The sequence below is a fragment of the Lepisma saccharinum genome, chromosome 2, assembly GCF_977018435.1.
Source record: "Lepisma saccharinum chromosome 2, izLepSacc3.1, whole genome shotgun sequence".
In the NCBI taxonomy this organism is placed as follows: Eukaryota; Metazoa; Arthropoda; class Insecta; order Zygentoma; family Lepismatidae; genus Lepisma; species Lepisma saccharinum.
Genome location: NC_139230.1, coordinates 36,299,215 through 36,313,059, shown reverse-complemented (window position 1 = coordinate 36,313,059; position 13,845 = coordinate 36,299,215). Strand labels below are relative to the sequence as shown.

At 35.7% G+C, this 13,845-nt stretch overlaps 1 protein-coding gene across 2 annotated transcripts in view; it reads right to left on the bottom strand.

Moving 5' to 3' along the window:
• Positions 1-13,845, bottom strand: part of LOC145983997 (recombining binding protein suppressor of hairless-like) — a 275,400-nt gene that overhangs the window by 221,092 nt on the left and 40,463 nt on the right. For both annotated transcript variants that reach the window (XM_083117273.1, XM_083117274.1), the window contains exon 3: positions 7,809-7,870. The gene's annotated coding sequence lies outside the window, so the exon portion shown is untranslated. The remainder of the gene's footprint in view (positions 1-7,808; positions 7,871-13,845) is intronic.

Sequence of the window (13,845 nt, the reverse complement as noted above, 5' to 3'; positions counted from 1 at the left end):
AGAGTGCCAACTGAAAGACATGGCTTTGACCATAACTTGTGGATTTCTTTCTTAACCCCATTCCATTTCAGTAACTTCGCGATCTCAGTTCAGTCATATTTTTAAAGTGGTTACGTGTTACAAGTGTTCTTGCGATTTTCTATTGTTTTGTAATGTGTTTGATAAGTGTTATTTGCATTTTGTTATAGTTTTAATATTGGCACATACACACACATTACAAGAAAAAGTTTTTTATGTACGATTCGTATGTGATTACAAATGCTTGTGGGGACGTTCGTAGATGATTTTCAACAGAATTCCCAGGTGTGCCTGTTCCACACAGAAATACCATGCAAAACCTTGTGAACAAATTCAGGGAAACAGGATCTATTCTCGATAAGAGCGAATGGTAAAATGACGTGTACTTACATAGGATGAATTGGACGAAGTCTGAGACATACTCCTCAAAAATCGCTCCTACGAGTTGCACAGGAAAAAGGAATTTCCGAAACAACAGCATGGCGAGCTACCAAATTTTTAAAACTGAAACCGTACAAGGTCACTGTTGTCGAGGAACTGCTACCATGCAATAACCAGAGTCGGGTAAATTTCTGTAACTGGATTTTGGGGAATGTTAATGGTGGGGTAATTGATCCACGTTTAATATTCTTCTCTGACGAAGCATGGTTCCATTTAAGGGGTCATGTTGCATCACAGAATAAAAGGTATTGGAGCTCAGATAAACCCGATTTTATACACAAAACTTCTTTGCATGACCAGAAAATCGGTGTTTGGTGCACAGTAAATGCATACAGAGTTATAGGGCCCATATTTTATGAAAATACCATAAATGCACAGAAGTACAGGGTCGACATACTCACACCATACTTCGAACAACTAACTGACATTGAATGCCAGTCAGGGTTTTTCCAACAAGACTCTGCCACCTCACACACAGCTCAGGAGTAGTTGGATTTCATTCAGGAAATATTTGGAGACCGGGTTATTAGCAAAGGATTGTGGCTCCCACGGTTACCTGATCTCACCCTATGCGATTTTTATCTATGGGGGAAATTGAAAAATAAAGTCTATGTAACAAACCCCCAAACATTAGAACTGAAGGAGAATATCAGGAGAGAAACTGAAGCAATTTCAAAAGCTGAACTGTTGTGTGTTAACGGAAATTTCCTGAAAAGATGCCAGAAATGTGTGGATGCAGGAGGACACCATTTCCAGCATCTCTTGTGACAAGGTACGTGCTTATTTTGATTATAATTGTAATTGACACTTTAATGATTGTAACTGTATTTGTTGCAGGAATGAATTTGCAATAATTATCATAATATAGTAGGTCATTACAGTAAAAATTGGCATCTCTGAGAGTCCAATTTGCCACCTTCCAAAATAATTTTTCTCAATTATTAAGGGCCATGCCATCCCATCCCTACGCTTTCGATGCCAGTATTGCCATGAAGCCAGAAGTACACACAGCATAAAGAAATGATTGTAGTTTAGTGAAACAAAAATAGGGGACAGTGCCAGTGGTGCTAACTTAAATGAGCCTGTGGGGCTCAAATCCACACAATAATTTGCCTGTTACATTTTTTTTTAGAAATAAAGTCTCTGTGATTAAGAAAGGTTTTCATCGTGATAGACTGAAAGAATTCTCGCAAGTTTAATTACTAACTACTTTCAAAATGTTACATAATTTTTATATGAGACTTTTCAGTGTCCTGTATTATTTACACTATCTACGGCCATCACTATTACAAATCTAAGGGAGGTTAAACAAGGGCTTATAAACAGGATGAGGACTGATAGGTACTAAAAACTCTCAAAATAAGCAGGCAAATAAGAACAAAATACAAAATAGGTACTAATCGTTCTGCACATTGCCCTATGATGCCAGGTGTCACAAGTTTGATTCCTGGCCTGGGCATGGATGTTTGTGAGTGTTCATTCATCAATTTCATCATATCACTCATCTCCATCTTCGCAAAGTAGCCAAAAGTGGCACAAAAAGCGAAGTAAAATAAATGAAATCAAATCAAACTAAATGTGCTGAACATTTTTCATCATTTTCATGGATTAGGCACTGAAAAAGCTGTTATCTTCGAAAGAAGCACTTGTGACTAAAACAGTCACAAAAGAACACTATACCTGTGAAACATGAATACCACTCACTCAGGCACATAGCGGTTCTGGTAATTTACAATGCATTACAGAGAACAATGATATATTGCAAGCAAGAAAATTCTTGGATCAAATTTTTTTGCAGGCTGTAATCAATATTGATTTAATAAGGTGCAAATAATTTCATGGGATGCCAATGCATTCTCTCCTTTACAACTTTTGTGCATCCCCGATGATTTAGTGGTAACATCGTCCCTTGTGATCAAGGGGTTCATACCCAGTGGAGGCGAAGTGGTTCAGATCCTACTTTAAACTGTAGGTCCAGTCCCGATTAGTCTTACTGTGCATAAAGTGGACCTAAAACACCAACTCAATCAATCAATGAATACCACTCAAAAATGTCACGAGATGGTTTTTGAACATAAACGCCTACATTATCTAGCCAAGGAACAAGAAAAGGCATTTTGTGGCAAATCGTTAGCCTATTATTGTATAAAATTTAAAACACGTCTCCGGGATCAGCCCATAAATTTCCTAAAACCATGCCAAAAACAAGTGGATGCACAAGGACATTTCCAACATCCCCTGTGACAACTAACGTGCTTTATTTTGAATGTAATTGTAACTATAATTCTGAGAACTTGAAGTCATTTCGAAGCTAGCAGTTACCACGCGATTTGACGGGAGTTGGCATCCGAGCGGCCGCCAAGCATGCTGCCATCAGGCGCACAAAGGGGAAAGAAGGACCCTGTATATCACAGTTCACAAGCACACATATATTCTTTTGTATTTCTAAAAATTAAAAATACAAAAATATTTATTACTTACGTAAAATGAGTATCTATTTTGTACACCGACAATGTTTCGGGAACCACTGTTCCCTTCTTCAGGTCCTATATAACAGCTATCCGAAAATTGGTATAGCCTCGTCAATTCATACACTCATCAGGAAAAGGAATTGGTACATTAAGTTAAAGGTAAAATATTTGGAAAACACTAAAACCTTTGCTTTACTCATGCTCGCTGCTTTTTGTTAAAAATAATCAATATAAAACCTTCCACTTAAGAACCAGTGCAAGTTAAAACTTTTTTTTAAAAAAAGATGCCCCCTATCATACTACTCCCATATGGACTGCCTGTGCTTTCCCTATTGAATGCGTGAGGTTACTTGCATGTCGAATCTCCCCTCTCCTACTTTGCCCCTGCATTTCTCCTCTTCCTTACGTCATTTTCAAGATCAAAATCGCGTACAACTTGGGCTTCGCGTATTACGTCAGAGGTGACCTGGAATCTAATTTTTCGTATTCCCATGAAGAGAAAATTAGGTACGTAGGAATCCCATATTTTAGAGGAGTGTTCTCCAAATACTGACTTACGAGTATTTTATCAAAAGCTAGAAATCATGTTAAAAAAAACAAGATCAAATTGCAAAATCATTATCCTGGGAGATATTAACATTAACCTCCTCAAGAGCAATAATAAAAATACAGAATACATCGATCTCCTTGGGTCCTATGGACTCTCACAGATAATCACAGATCCAACTAGAATAACATGTAACTCCGAAAGTCTAATAGATCATGTTATCACCAATCTCCCTTCTGACACAATACAGGCAGAAGTGATACACAACTTCATATCTGATCACACAGCACAAATTGTTTTGAAGTTAGTATAATCAAACCACATTACAATGCAAAAAAAACCTATACAAATAGAAAGCCGAAACATGGGGGAAGACAACGTAAACTATTTGTTACACCTGTCAGGTAAAGAAAATTGGGCTCTAGTATTTCAAGAAAGTGAAACCGAAAACATATGGGAGTAGTTCATGACCATACTAACTTACTTCATAAATCTTGCATGCCCCTTAAAAATAAAGCATGTTCAACCAAACAAAAAAACAAAAACTTTGGTCACAAATGAAATAATACACAAAAAGAATGACCTCAAAGATATTTATGACAAAGTGCGCATAACTAAGGAAAACAAACTTTGTGAGTCATATAGAATAAAAAAATGAATATAAAAAACTAATAAGATATGAAAAATCCAAATACCTCAAAGATAATATCAGAAATAATAGTAATACATCAAAGGCAATTTGGAATATCATAAATGAGCAAAGAGGCAAAAAACCCAATAAGCGTAATGAAAATACCACATTATTTGAAAATGAAGTAGAAATAACTAACCCTAAACACATTGCAGATACATTCAATACGTATTTCTCAAACTCCTATGTAAACTGTCCCATTGACCCCAAAAGTGCCCAAACAACTAAAATTGAATCCAATACTGTACTGAACTCCATTTATTTAGATGAAATAACCTTAAATGAACTAGAAACTACAACAAAAAATTTAAATAATAAGAAATCAGCAGCTCCAGATGGTTGGTTAAATCATCTAATTAAAAAATGTTCTCAATACATAACATTACCACTACAGTATGCTATAAATGCCTCTATCAATAGTGGAATTTTCCCAAAAGTACTGAAAAAAAAGTATAATCAAGACAATACTCAAAAAAGGAATGGAGAGAGAAATAAAAAAACTATAGACCAATAACGATCACATCATCTTTCTCAAAACTGTTAGAGAAAATCATTTGTAATAAAATATACGAATTCTGTGCCAAATATAACATAATTAGTCCACTACAACATGGTTTCCAAAAGGGTAAATCGACAAGTACAGCTACTTCTCAATTTATTGAGATAATTATAGATGCATTAGAAGACAATGAGATACCCTGTTCTATTTTCCTGGATCTGTCCAAAGCCTTTGACTGCTTAGACCACTCTATGCTCAAGCAAAAAATATACAATCTTGCCATTAGAGGAAATACATACAAACTGATAAAATCTTTTCTCACGGATAGACCATAGTACACCCAGATACTGCATACTGAAAACTCCGTGGTTCACAAAATTATATCTGACACTGAATATGCAGTAGGTCCGCTACTGTTCATAGTATATACCAACGACTTACCCACCCCAGACAATACAAATATTTTAACATACACAGATAACACAACCATAACATGCAGTGCAAATACACAAGAACAATTAGAAAGACAAACCTACATATCAGTAAATATAATAACTCAGCATTTAAATTCATATAATTTGAATGTAAACTATCAAAAAACAATGTATATGGCATTCAATCCTGGAAATAAAATTTTGATAATATAAACTTACAAATAGATGATAATCAAATCAATTATGAAAATCCAGTTACATTTTTAGGTTTAGTTATTGATGACAAATTAAGATGGACACATCATATTGACCATGTATGCAAAAAAGTAGGGAAAAACTTATATCTCCTAAAACTCCTAACACAATATAATGTGTCTGAAATAAACACAAATCTATACTATGGACTTGTATATCCATACCTAGAAAATTGCATAACAGCATGGGGAGGAGCTGCACAGGGAATACACTCAAACATTGCTTACTCTACAGAAAAGAGCAATACGGTATATGTTCAAAATACCAATTAGAAACTCATGTAGAGAATTATTTAGAGAAAATAAAATTATGACCATATATTCCCTATATATTTACAAAGTAATTGAATATGTACTAAAACACCATAAATTAGATAAGAATTAGACCATTAATCAGCACAACACACATCAAAAAGAGAACTTCCACATGCAAGCACACAGACTTGTTCTCTTAGACAAATCACCTCATGTTGCAGGCATAAAATACCATAACAAACTTCCCACACACATCAAACAAATCACAGAAACTCACAAGAAACTGAAAGCAATTAAACAGTATTTAACAGATATACCTCTATATAATCTCAATGAATTTCAATAGTTAAACTGGATTAGTAAATTGAAGCATTATATTATTTTGATATTGTATGTCTCCTATATTTGGATTTTCTCTTTTACAAGTTTAGTACGTGACACTTATAACTGTTTATGTTTAACCCATATGATTTATTTGTATTATTGTGTTTGCATTTTGTTCTTTTCATTGTAATCCTACTCCATTTGTAATATTTAGTATTGTATGACGTTTTCCACACCCATGGAAATAAATAATTTATTATTATTAGTATTTCTTACAAAAAAAAAAGCAACATCTACTAACACTTTTATGGCACAATGTTAAATGTAACGGATTCAATTGCTTTTGAAATATTTCCTTCATCCATTCTGGGCATGAGTATGATAAATGAACTGTAGCTTAGAGTTTGCAACTCCTGCATCCACGTACTATCGGGAGGGAAAAATGCAATTTCCTCATCACTGTTTGGCTGGCCACAACCCTGCACAAGGTTACTGGACTTACATGTAGAGTAGATTGCAGGCATAGGGAAAGGGGCAAATGAACAGAGAACCACATCTTTCCACATCACAGAACCAGTGCAGTTGGAAAGGGACCACAAAAACATTCTAAGTGAAGCACAACCATGGCTTCAGAATTTTAAAACACTTTATCCTTTAGTACATAATGCAGAAAGCAACAAATATTATGTAGGGTTGTTCAAAAAGGAGCAGATTACATATCTTTATTGTGAGCACACGGTTAAGGATACAAACATGTGTCATGCATCACAGAAGAGAGTAACAATCAAAGTTTTAAGCACTCAATATGAGCACCATGTGTGATGTGAAAAATTTCAAAACAATAATCCATTTCATTCCACATGTGCTTCAACTGGTCTACAATTATGGACTCCACAGCTGCAACAATTAGATACCACGTAGAAGTGAGGCATCCCATAAACAGCATCTTTTATGTACCCCATAGTTCACACAGAACTAAGCCCTTAAAACTCACATAATCTGTTATTTCCACAGTGCGGTCCCAAATTTCATTTTCAGATAAAAATCACAGGTAGCTTAAAAATCAGGAGACATGGGCGGCTATCAACAATGCACAAGAACAGGGCCAGTGGCATACCCAAGGGGGGCTTGGTGGGTGTTAGGCTCAGCATAAGAAATAACTTTAAACGCTGGAAAATGTGGCAGACTATTAACAAAATAACACATAACCCCCCTTTCAAAAATCCTGGGCCCACCACTGGTCATTGTGTCCACCTCTATCAATCCAGCATCCCGGAACACTACCTCCAGCACTGCTGTGCAGGATCCAATGGAAATTATGCATGGGTTATTAAAACTGATTCTTACTCTCTCTCCAGTGACGCATAACACATGTTTGTATCTTTTATGATGAGTCTACAATAAAAAAATGTAATCTGCTCCTTCTTTTTGAATAACCCTGTACATTTAAATAGTATATGAGAACTCTGAAAAAATCCATGCAACTGGTTTTTGCCCCGTATCATTTCAGTGCATGCTACTGCCTCTGGGCAGTATAAACTGAAAATAGTAATTTATGTGTGTGATTGCTCACCACATCTGTTGGTAAAATGCACCCAAACATAAAAAATGCAAGCCACATTATCAGAATATCTGTAAACTGTAATCCAAATTCTTAAAATCGATTCCTAAGCAACAATTCAGTACAATCACTTTCATTACGCATGGTTGTTGGCTTTTCATGACTCAGCATTTTACCTGTGACAAAGTCAATCCCAGTGGTTTACACCTGTGCTCAATTTCAAAACGAGTATAATCTTTGATTACAGATCATAACAAGTTACAAACCTATAAAATTACTTGACAAAAAGTAAAAAGAACAGTAAAATGCTTACCTTGTAGCTCCCTTTATGGAATAGAAGAGCCTCCTTGTGTTATCTGCCCACACAGATCATTCCTGTTAATATAAACAATTATAATTAGTAGTTCAATAAAGAATACCCATTGCACAATTCAAAATCAACTTTCTGATACAGATATACCAATAAGAAAGTATGATTTTGAATTTAATCACAAATACCAGTTGATACTTCGAGAGTTTGGATATCCCTTAGAGTCCGCAAAATGTCACATGACATGTCTGCAGTGTCTGATTATCCTGGAAATTATGTAAAATTTGCAACTGACATTCATTTTCACCAGTGTTGTGTGCAAAAAAAAAAAAAAAGGATTTTGGAACAGTCATTTTAATATTGTGACTACCTCATTTTCAAAACTCTGGTAAACCGAAAAGATATGGTTCCAATGGTTGATGAGTCAGTGGCATATCCAGAAAAGTTTACCTCATTTGCTGCCAGGGGTGCCCATCCCCCCCCCCCCAAGCTAATGGTGCATCCCCCCAAATCATGTCATGTACTCCCTCAAATCATGCCATGTGTCCCTCCCAATCAATTCATAATCCCCGCAAAGTATGTAATATCCAAAAATTTAAATCATCCAAATAATGCACCTGTTTTGAATTAAGCAGTATACCAACACTATGCATTATAATTTAAGAAATGATGTTATTAATCAATATTGAAAATATCTTTCATATCTTGTAATGCAGGGCCTCCTCTATGGTGCAGTGGTAGCGTTGTAGCTTTTAATCAAGGAGTCCCAGGTTCGATTCCCGGTGGAGGCACATACTAGTTTGGATTCCACTTTAAAGTGTAGGCTCAGTCCCGATTACCCTTTCTGTGTATAAAGTGGACTTACAGTAATTTCTTGCTTCCCTGAAAATATTTTTCTACCTCTCGTGCAGGTAGGGGTTCAAACCAATTGTCTCATGGATAATAATAATAATAATAATAATAATAATAACCCTTTAATTAATATAATTATATTAAAATAAATAAATACTAATTAAAATATAAAAATTAACTAATATTATATTGTCATTATTACAAGAATAGGTAAAAAGACGGTGTAAGAATAAAGACTTAACAGCACGTATTCATTATCTACATATTTCACCACTTCACCTGTAGTTAAGATCGGCATAATTTGTATAAAAACAAATACCCTGGCAACAAAAAAAATGTGATAAAGTGATAACTATTGATTGTACAGGGTGATCGAAAAGTCCCCGAACCCAAACTTCAAATTTTTTTTTCGCCGGTCGTTATTATGATAATGTCAAAATATCTGTGGAAGCTGGTTTGTGAGGATCTTGGCTGTACACGACACAAGAGATGGCGCTGGGGAGTGGCGCTAGCAGTCGTGGCGAGGAAATGAACTACGAGCAGTGCTGGTAACAAAATAATCACGCCAGTTGCAAGGATGAGTTTGTCGGTGGAGGAGGATTTTTTTCGAAAACCGAGTGAACTCGATTGTGTACCAGGACATTATACAGCAGTTTATCGCGCTTTTGTACGCTGATGAATGAGATGTGTGGTTACAACAAGACGGGGCAACATGCCATACGTCCAATGCCATCATGGCAGTTCTGCGTGAATTTTTTGATGACCGCCTGATTTCATCAGGGCTCTGGCCGGCAAGATCACCTGATTTAACCACACCCGATTTTTTCATGTGGGGTCACAGTTTAGGTTAACTGTTGGTTTGGTTTACCTGATTATTTTGTTACCAGCACTGCTCGTAGTTCATTTCCTTGCCACGACTGCTAGTGCCACTCGACAGTGCCATCTCTTGTGTCGTGTACAGCCAAGACCCTCGCAAACAAGCTTCAACAGAAATTTTGACATTATCATAATAACGACCGGCGAAAAAAAGTTTTGAAGTTTGGGTTCGGGGACTTTTCGATCACCCTGTATAACAAATGCTAAACAAATATATTTTCCTCATTTAATTTTAGGACTCAGTAAGTCTTTCGGGAGGTCCGGACACCCTGGGCCTGGATCCTTCCCTAAGTACGTCCTTGTTATCATGTTATTCGAAACAATGATAAATAGTAAACAATATGTAGTGTGTCAAGACATGATCTTACATTACCTCAGTAATGAGAGGGGCTCATGAAATTAGTGGACACAATACGTTCAACTACGTAAGGAAGTACGATTTTCAACACATACTTAAGTTGTTGTTTTTTTTTAAATGGAAACCCCATTTTATTTTCAGCTCATTTAAAAGTATGGAAAAAATCATTAAGAATGGCTTTGTTACATTGCAACACGTCAAGTAGTTCTCAAGTAACTGTAACCTGGGGCACGATTCACGAACTGTTAGTAGTCCGATATGTGGTCTAATATGTAGCCGTATCAGGATTGTGGTCAAATTTGTAGTCATTTCCTGAATTTGCGATTCTTGAAACTGTCTACAGCAGTCAACAGGCTACAGCCGACTACATATCGGGCCACAGTTGTGGACAGTTCTTGTAGGACCCTTTTTAACCCTCCTAGAGTGGGCTACAGTGAACTACATTCATCATATTCTGTGTTTGTGTACGATATCCAACTTCAAAGAAGAAGATAGAGCTACCAAAATGGCCCACAATCTGTGTTTTCATGTCTTCGAGAAGCAGAAGGAAAATACAGTGGGAATTTGCGTGCTCACACATCTTAGAGGTATCAGAAATCCTTTTTCTGTTTCGGAAATATCTTCATAGTAATTTGGCACTGAATAGGAGGTACTAAGGATTGATCAAAATTGTGGAACCTAATTTTCCCAACAAAAGGATTGTTTCTCTCAACCTACTGTAATCCAAGTTAGTAATAATAATAATTACCCATATCTTGCACTGATTTATATGAAAATACACTTCCACGAGCAGATTAAGTCAGGTAGGCATAATTTGTTAGCACCTCCTTGCAGGCATTTCTGCTCGTGCACAATACAATTCAAAACATAATTTACCTTGTAATTAATACTTTGTGCCACTTTTAACTTTGCTAATTAGTTTCTCTAAGTTTCGAACCTACTCCCACAATCATTTCCCAGTTTTGTAAACACTTTCTAATACTCCTATAAAATTTTTGAAAAATCATGAAACATTCGGAACTGTTACCTAGGATTTCCTACGATTTAAAATTTTATCTTCTACAAACCATAAATAATAACAACCATTTTGAATCTTGTGCATCCCATAAACCATGCCAAAATCGTCAATCATACGGAAGTCAAGCTCCAACAGTATGCAGTTTGGTTTTGTATGAATGTGCTTGCAGACAGACGGATGACAAGAAGCAGAACAAACTTAAGTGACATTTTTAGGTTATCGATGGCTGTATCTGGACAAAAGTAAACAGAACAGTACAAATAGTGAAAACATTTCTGAAAAGAAATGAAAACTCTTGATAGGCTACTTAAGGTTACTAAATCATACAAACTCATGCATCCAAAATGTTCACAGTACACACACCAGCCTATATATTTTTGCCAGTTATGGACAATCGTTGTGATTGTTTTTTATTATTGTTATTTATCCATGCCATTCCATTCACCTTCTCAATTGCCAGCCTGTGTGGCGAAGTGGTTAGCACATCGTGCTACGATGCTAGGAGTCCCAGGTACAAATCCTGGCCTGGGCATGGATGTTTCCGAGTGTCCATTCATCAATTTCATCATATCATTTCTCATTCCCATCTTCGCAAATTAGCCAAAAGGGGCTCAAAAGCAAAGTAAAATAAAGCAAATCAAATCAAATCAACCTTCTCAATTGTTAACATGAGCTTCAATGAAGTCCCATGAGAGCTATTTTTCTTCTTTGTGCAGTGCTCAAGATTTGTGTGAAATATAGTTTTACATAAATTTATTAAGCATTTACTTAATTTATACAGAAAATTCACAGCACAATAATTATGCACTTATTATTAAATAATTTTTATAATGATCATGCATTAATACAAATTTTTGAAACATATGTCATGTAAAAATTAGATGTGGATAAAAATTGTACTTTACAGCAGGTTTTATTTACACATTTTATACTTATGGCATAGTGTAGATAGAGCATGTATTATCTGCTAGAACAAAACAGTACACTGTACTGACAAAAACACATGTAAACATTTAGAGTTTGTTGTGACGATTATGTGTTCATTACCATGTGCAAGCTATATTTTTTTTTCTCAGGTTCCAAGTTCATTCTGGCTTCAGTGGGATCCAGACTCAGGAGCATTAATGCGAGGCACGGTATGGGATTTGTACTTGGGAAGTGTATTGTACATAAAACTTTTCAGTTCAAATCCTGTATCAGCCAGCACAAAACATCTTTCGATGAATGTAAAATGTTATGGATATCACTATTATAAACAAGAAGCACCATATTTCCTCTATTGGCAACTCTTCAGCACATTCATGTTTAATTATGTGACCCTATTTATTTTTTAATGGTTAAAAATTTGTGGTAGCAATTATTGTAAAACAACATAACTTTCAAAATAGTTAATACAGGAGAGGAAATTTTATTAGAACATGATTTTTTTTAAATTAATTTGTTCCACCAAAACATTCTAGTGTAAATAGGTAAAGAGGTTAGGGTAACAGTTCATTATATCGGAGACACATTAAAATCGGATATTTTGTGTTTCGCATGGTTCGTACTTACCAATTGTGTATTGCGGAACATAGTTCAAAGTGCCATTATGCTTTTTACATGAAAACAAACACAATTTTTCACGTAGAGGGTAGTTTTTGTTATTCCTTTTTTCCCTTCAGTAACACATAATATGGCAGGCAGAGGTTGACGACCATTGTAGGTATGCAGAGTTTCCAACCTTATTCACCGAAAAATACGTACTATCATGTTCGTCACATGTGCAAATTGTACATTATGCACGAGTAGCTGACGGATAGCCCCACGAACCATTTCCGATAGTTAGGTTAGGTTTGGTTAGGTTAGGCAAGCAGTTAAAAAAAGGGGGGTTGGAAACACTGACAGGGGGTTACGTCATCAAACATATGCAGCATCCGGTTCACGTAGCGAAAGCAATGGCACTTGTGTGTCGGTGAGATATTTCTCTTGAAAAATACATGATTTCCCAGTCAAATAAATTCCACGATGAAAGAAAATACCTTGACGAACGTTGGAAACCTTAGAGAAACTCTTTTCCGTAAGTAGTTTCTTCTGTAAAAATGAATGAATGTGTACCCGATATAACGAACTGTTACCGAGGTTAGCAAAGTATGCTATGATGCCAGGAGTTAAGGGTTCAAATCCTTGCCAGGACATGGATGTTGTTATGAGTGTCCTTTCATCAATTTAAACATGTCATTTCTCAACCCCATCTTCATGATTAGCCAAAAGTGGCAGAAGAGCAATGCAATAAATAAATCAATAAATAGGTTAAAAATATATGTGAACAGAGCATTTTTATTTTAAATCTATAATCTCATATGGTTGGTTCTTTCATTATTGTGTAATTTCTAATCCAAATTGGTTACAAATGTCAACATTTCTTTTTTGTCATCTATAGGAATGCAAGGTATATTCTGGAGTGTATCAAATTGTGATGTGTGTAACTTCTAAGAATTTTTTGACATTCTCATTGAATGAAATTTCTGTAAATTGGGGATGTAAGCAAATGTGATGTGAGTGGTGGTTTTATACATAGATAATACATGAGCAGCTAACAACAGCTATAGCAGCTTGGTGTTACATGCTAAAAACACCAAACCTACTCACATATGCATCTGATAGCAAAAATAAACATCTGAAAAGGTGAGCCTGGTTAAGTTTGATTTATTTCTGCTCTCAAATGCAGGTGTGAGTAGGTTAGGTATGTTAGTTGTGGCTGTAAATATAAATTGTCATTCCTCATGATAAACGATTTGTTTTCATGTCTGCTTGAAAATCTAAACACAGTAGATGTTTCAAAACACCTGTTGATGTACTGAAAACAGTACAGAAGAGACACTAAAAGTGTAAATCATTTCTTTAGTATTATATTTAATGTGTATGTAGTGTGCTTAGCATAAGATGATGGCTGCAAA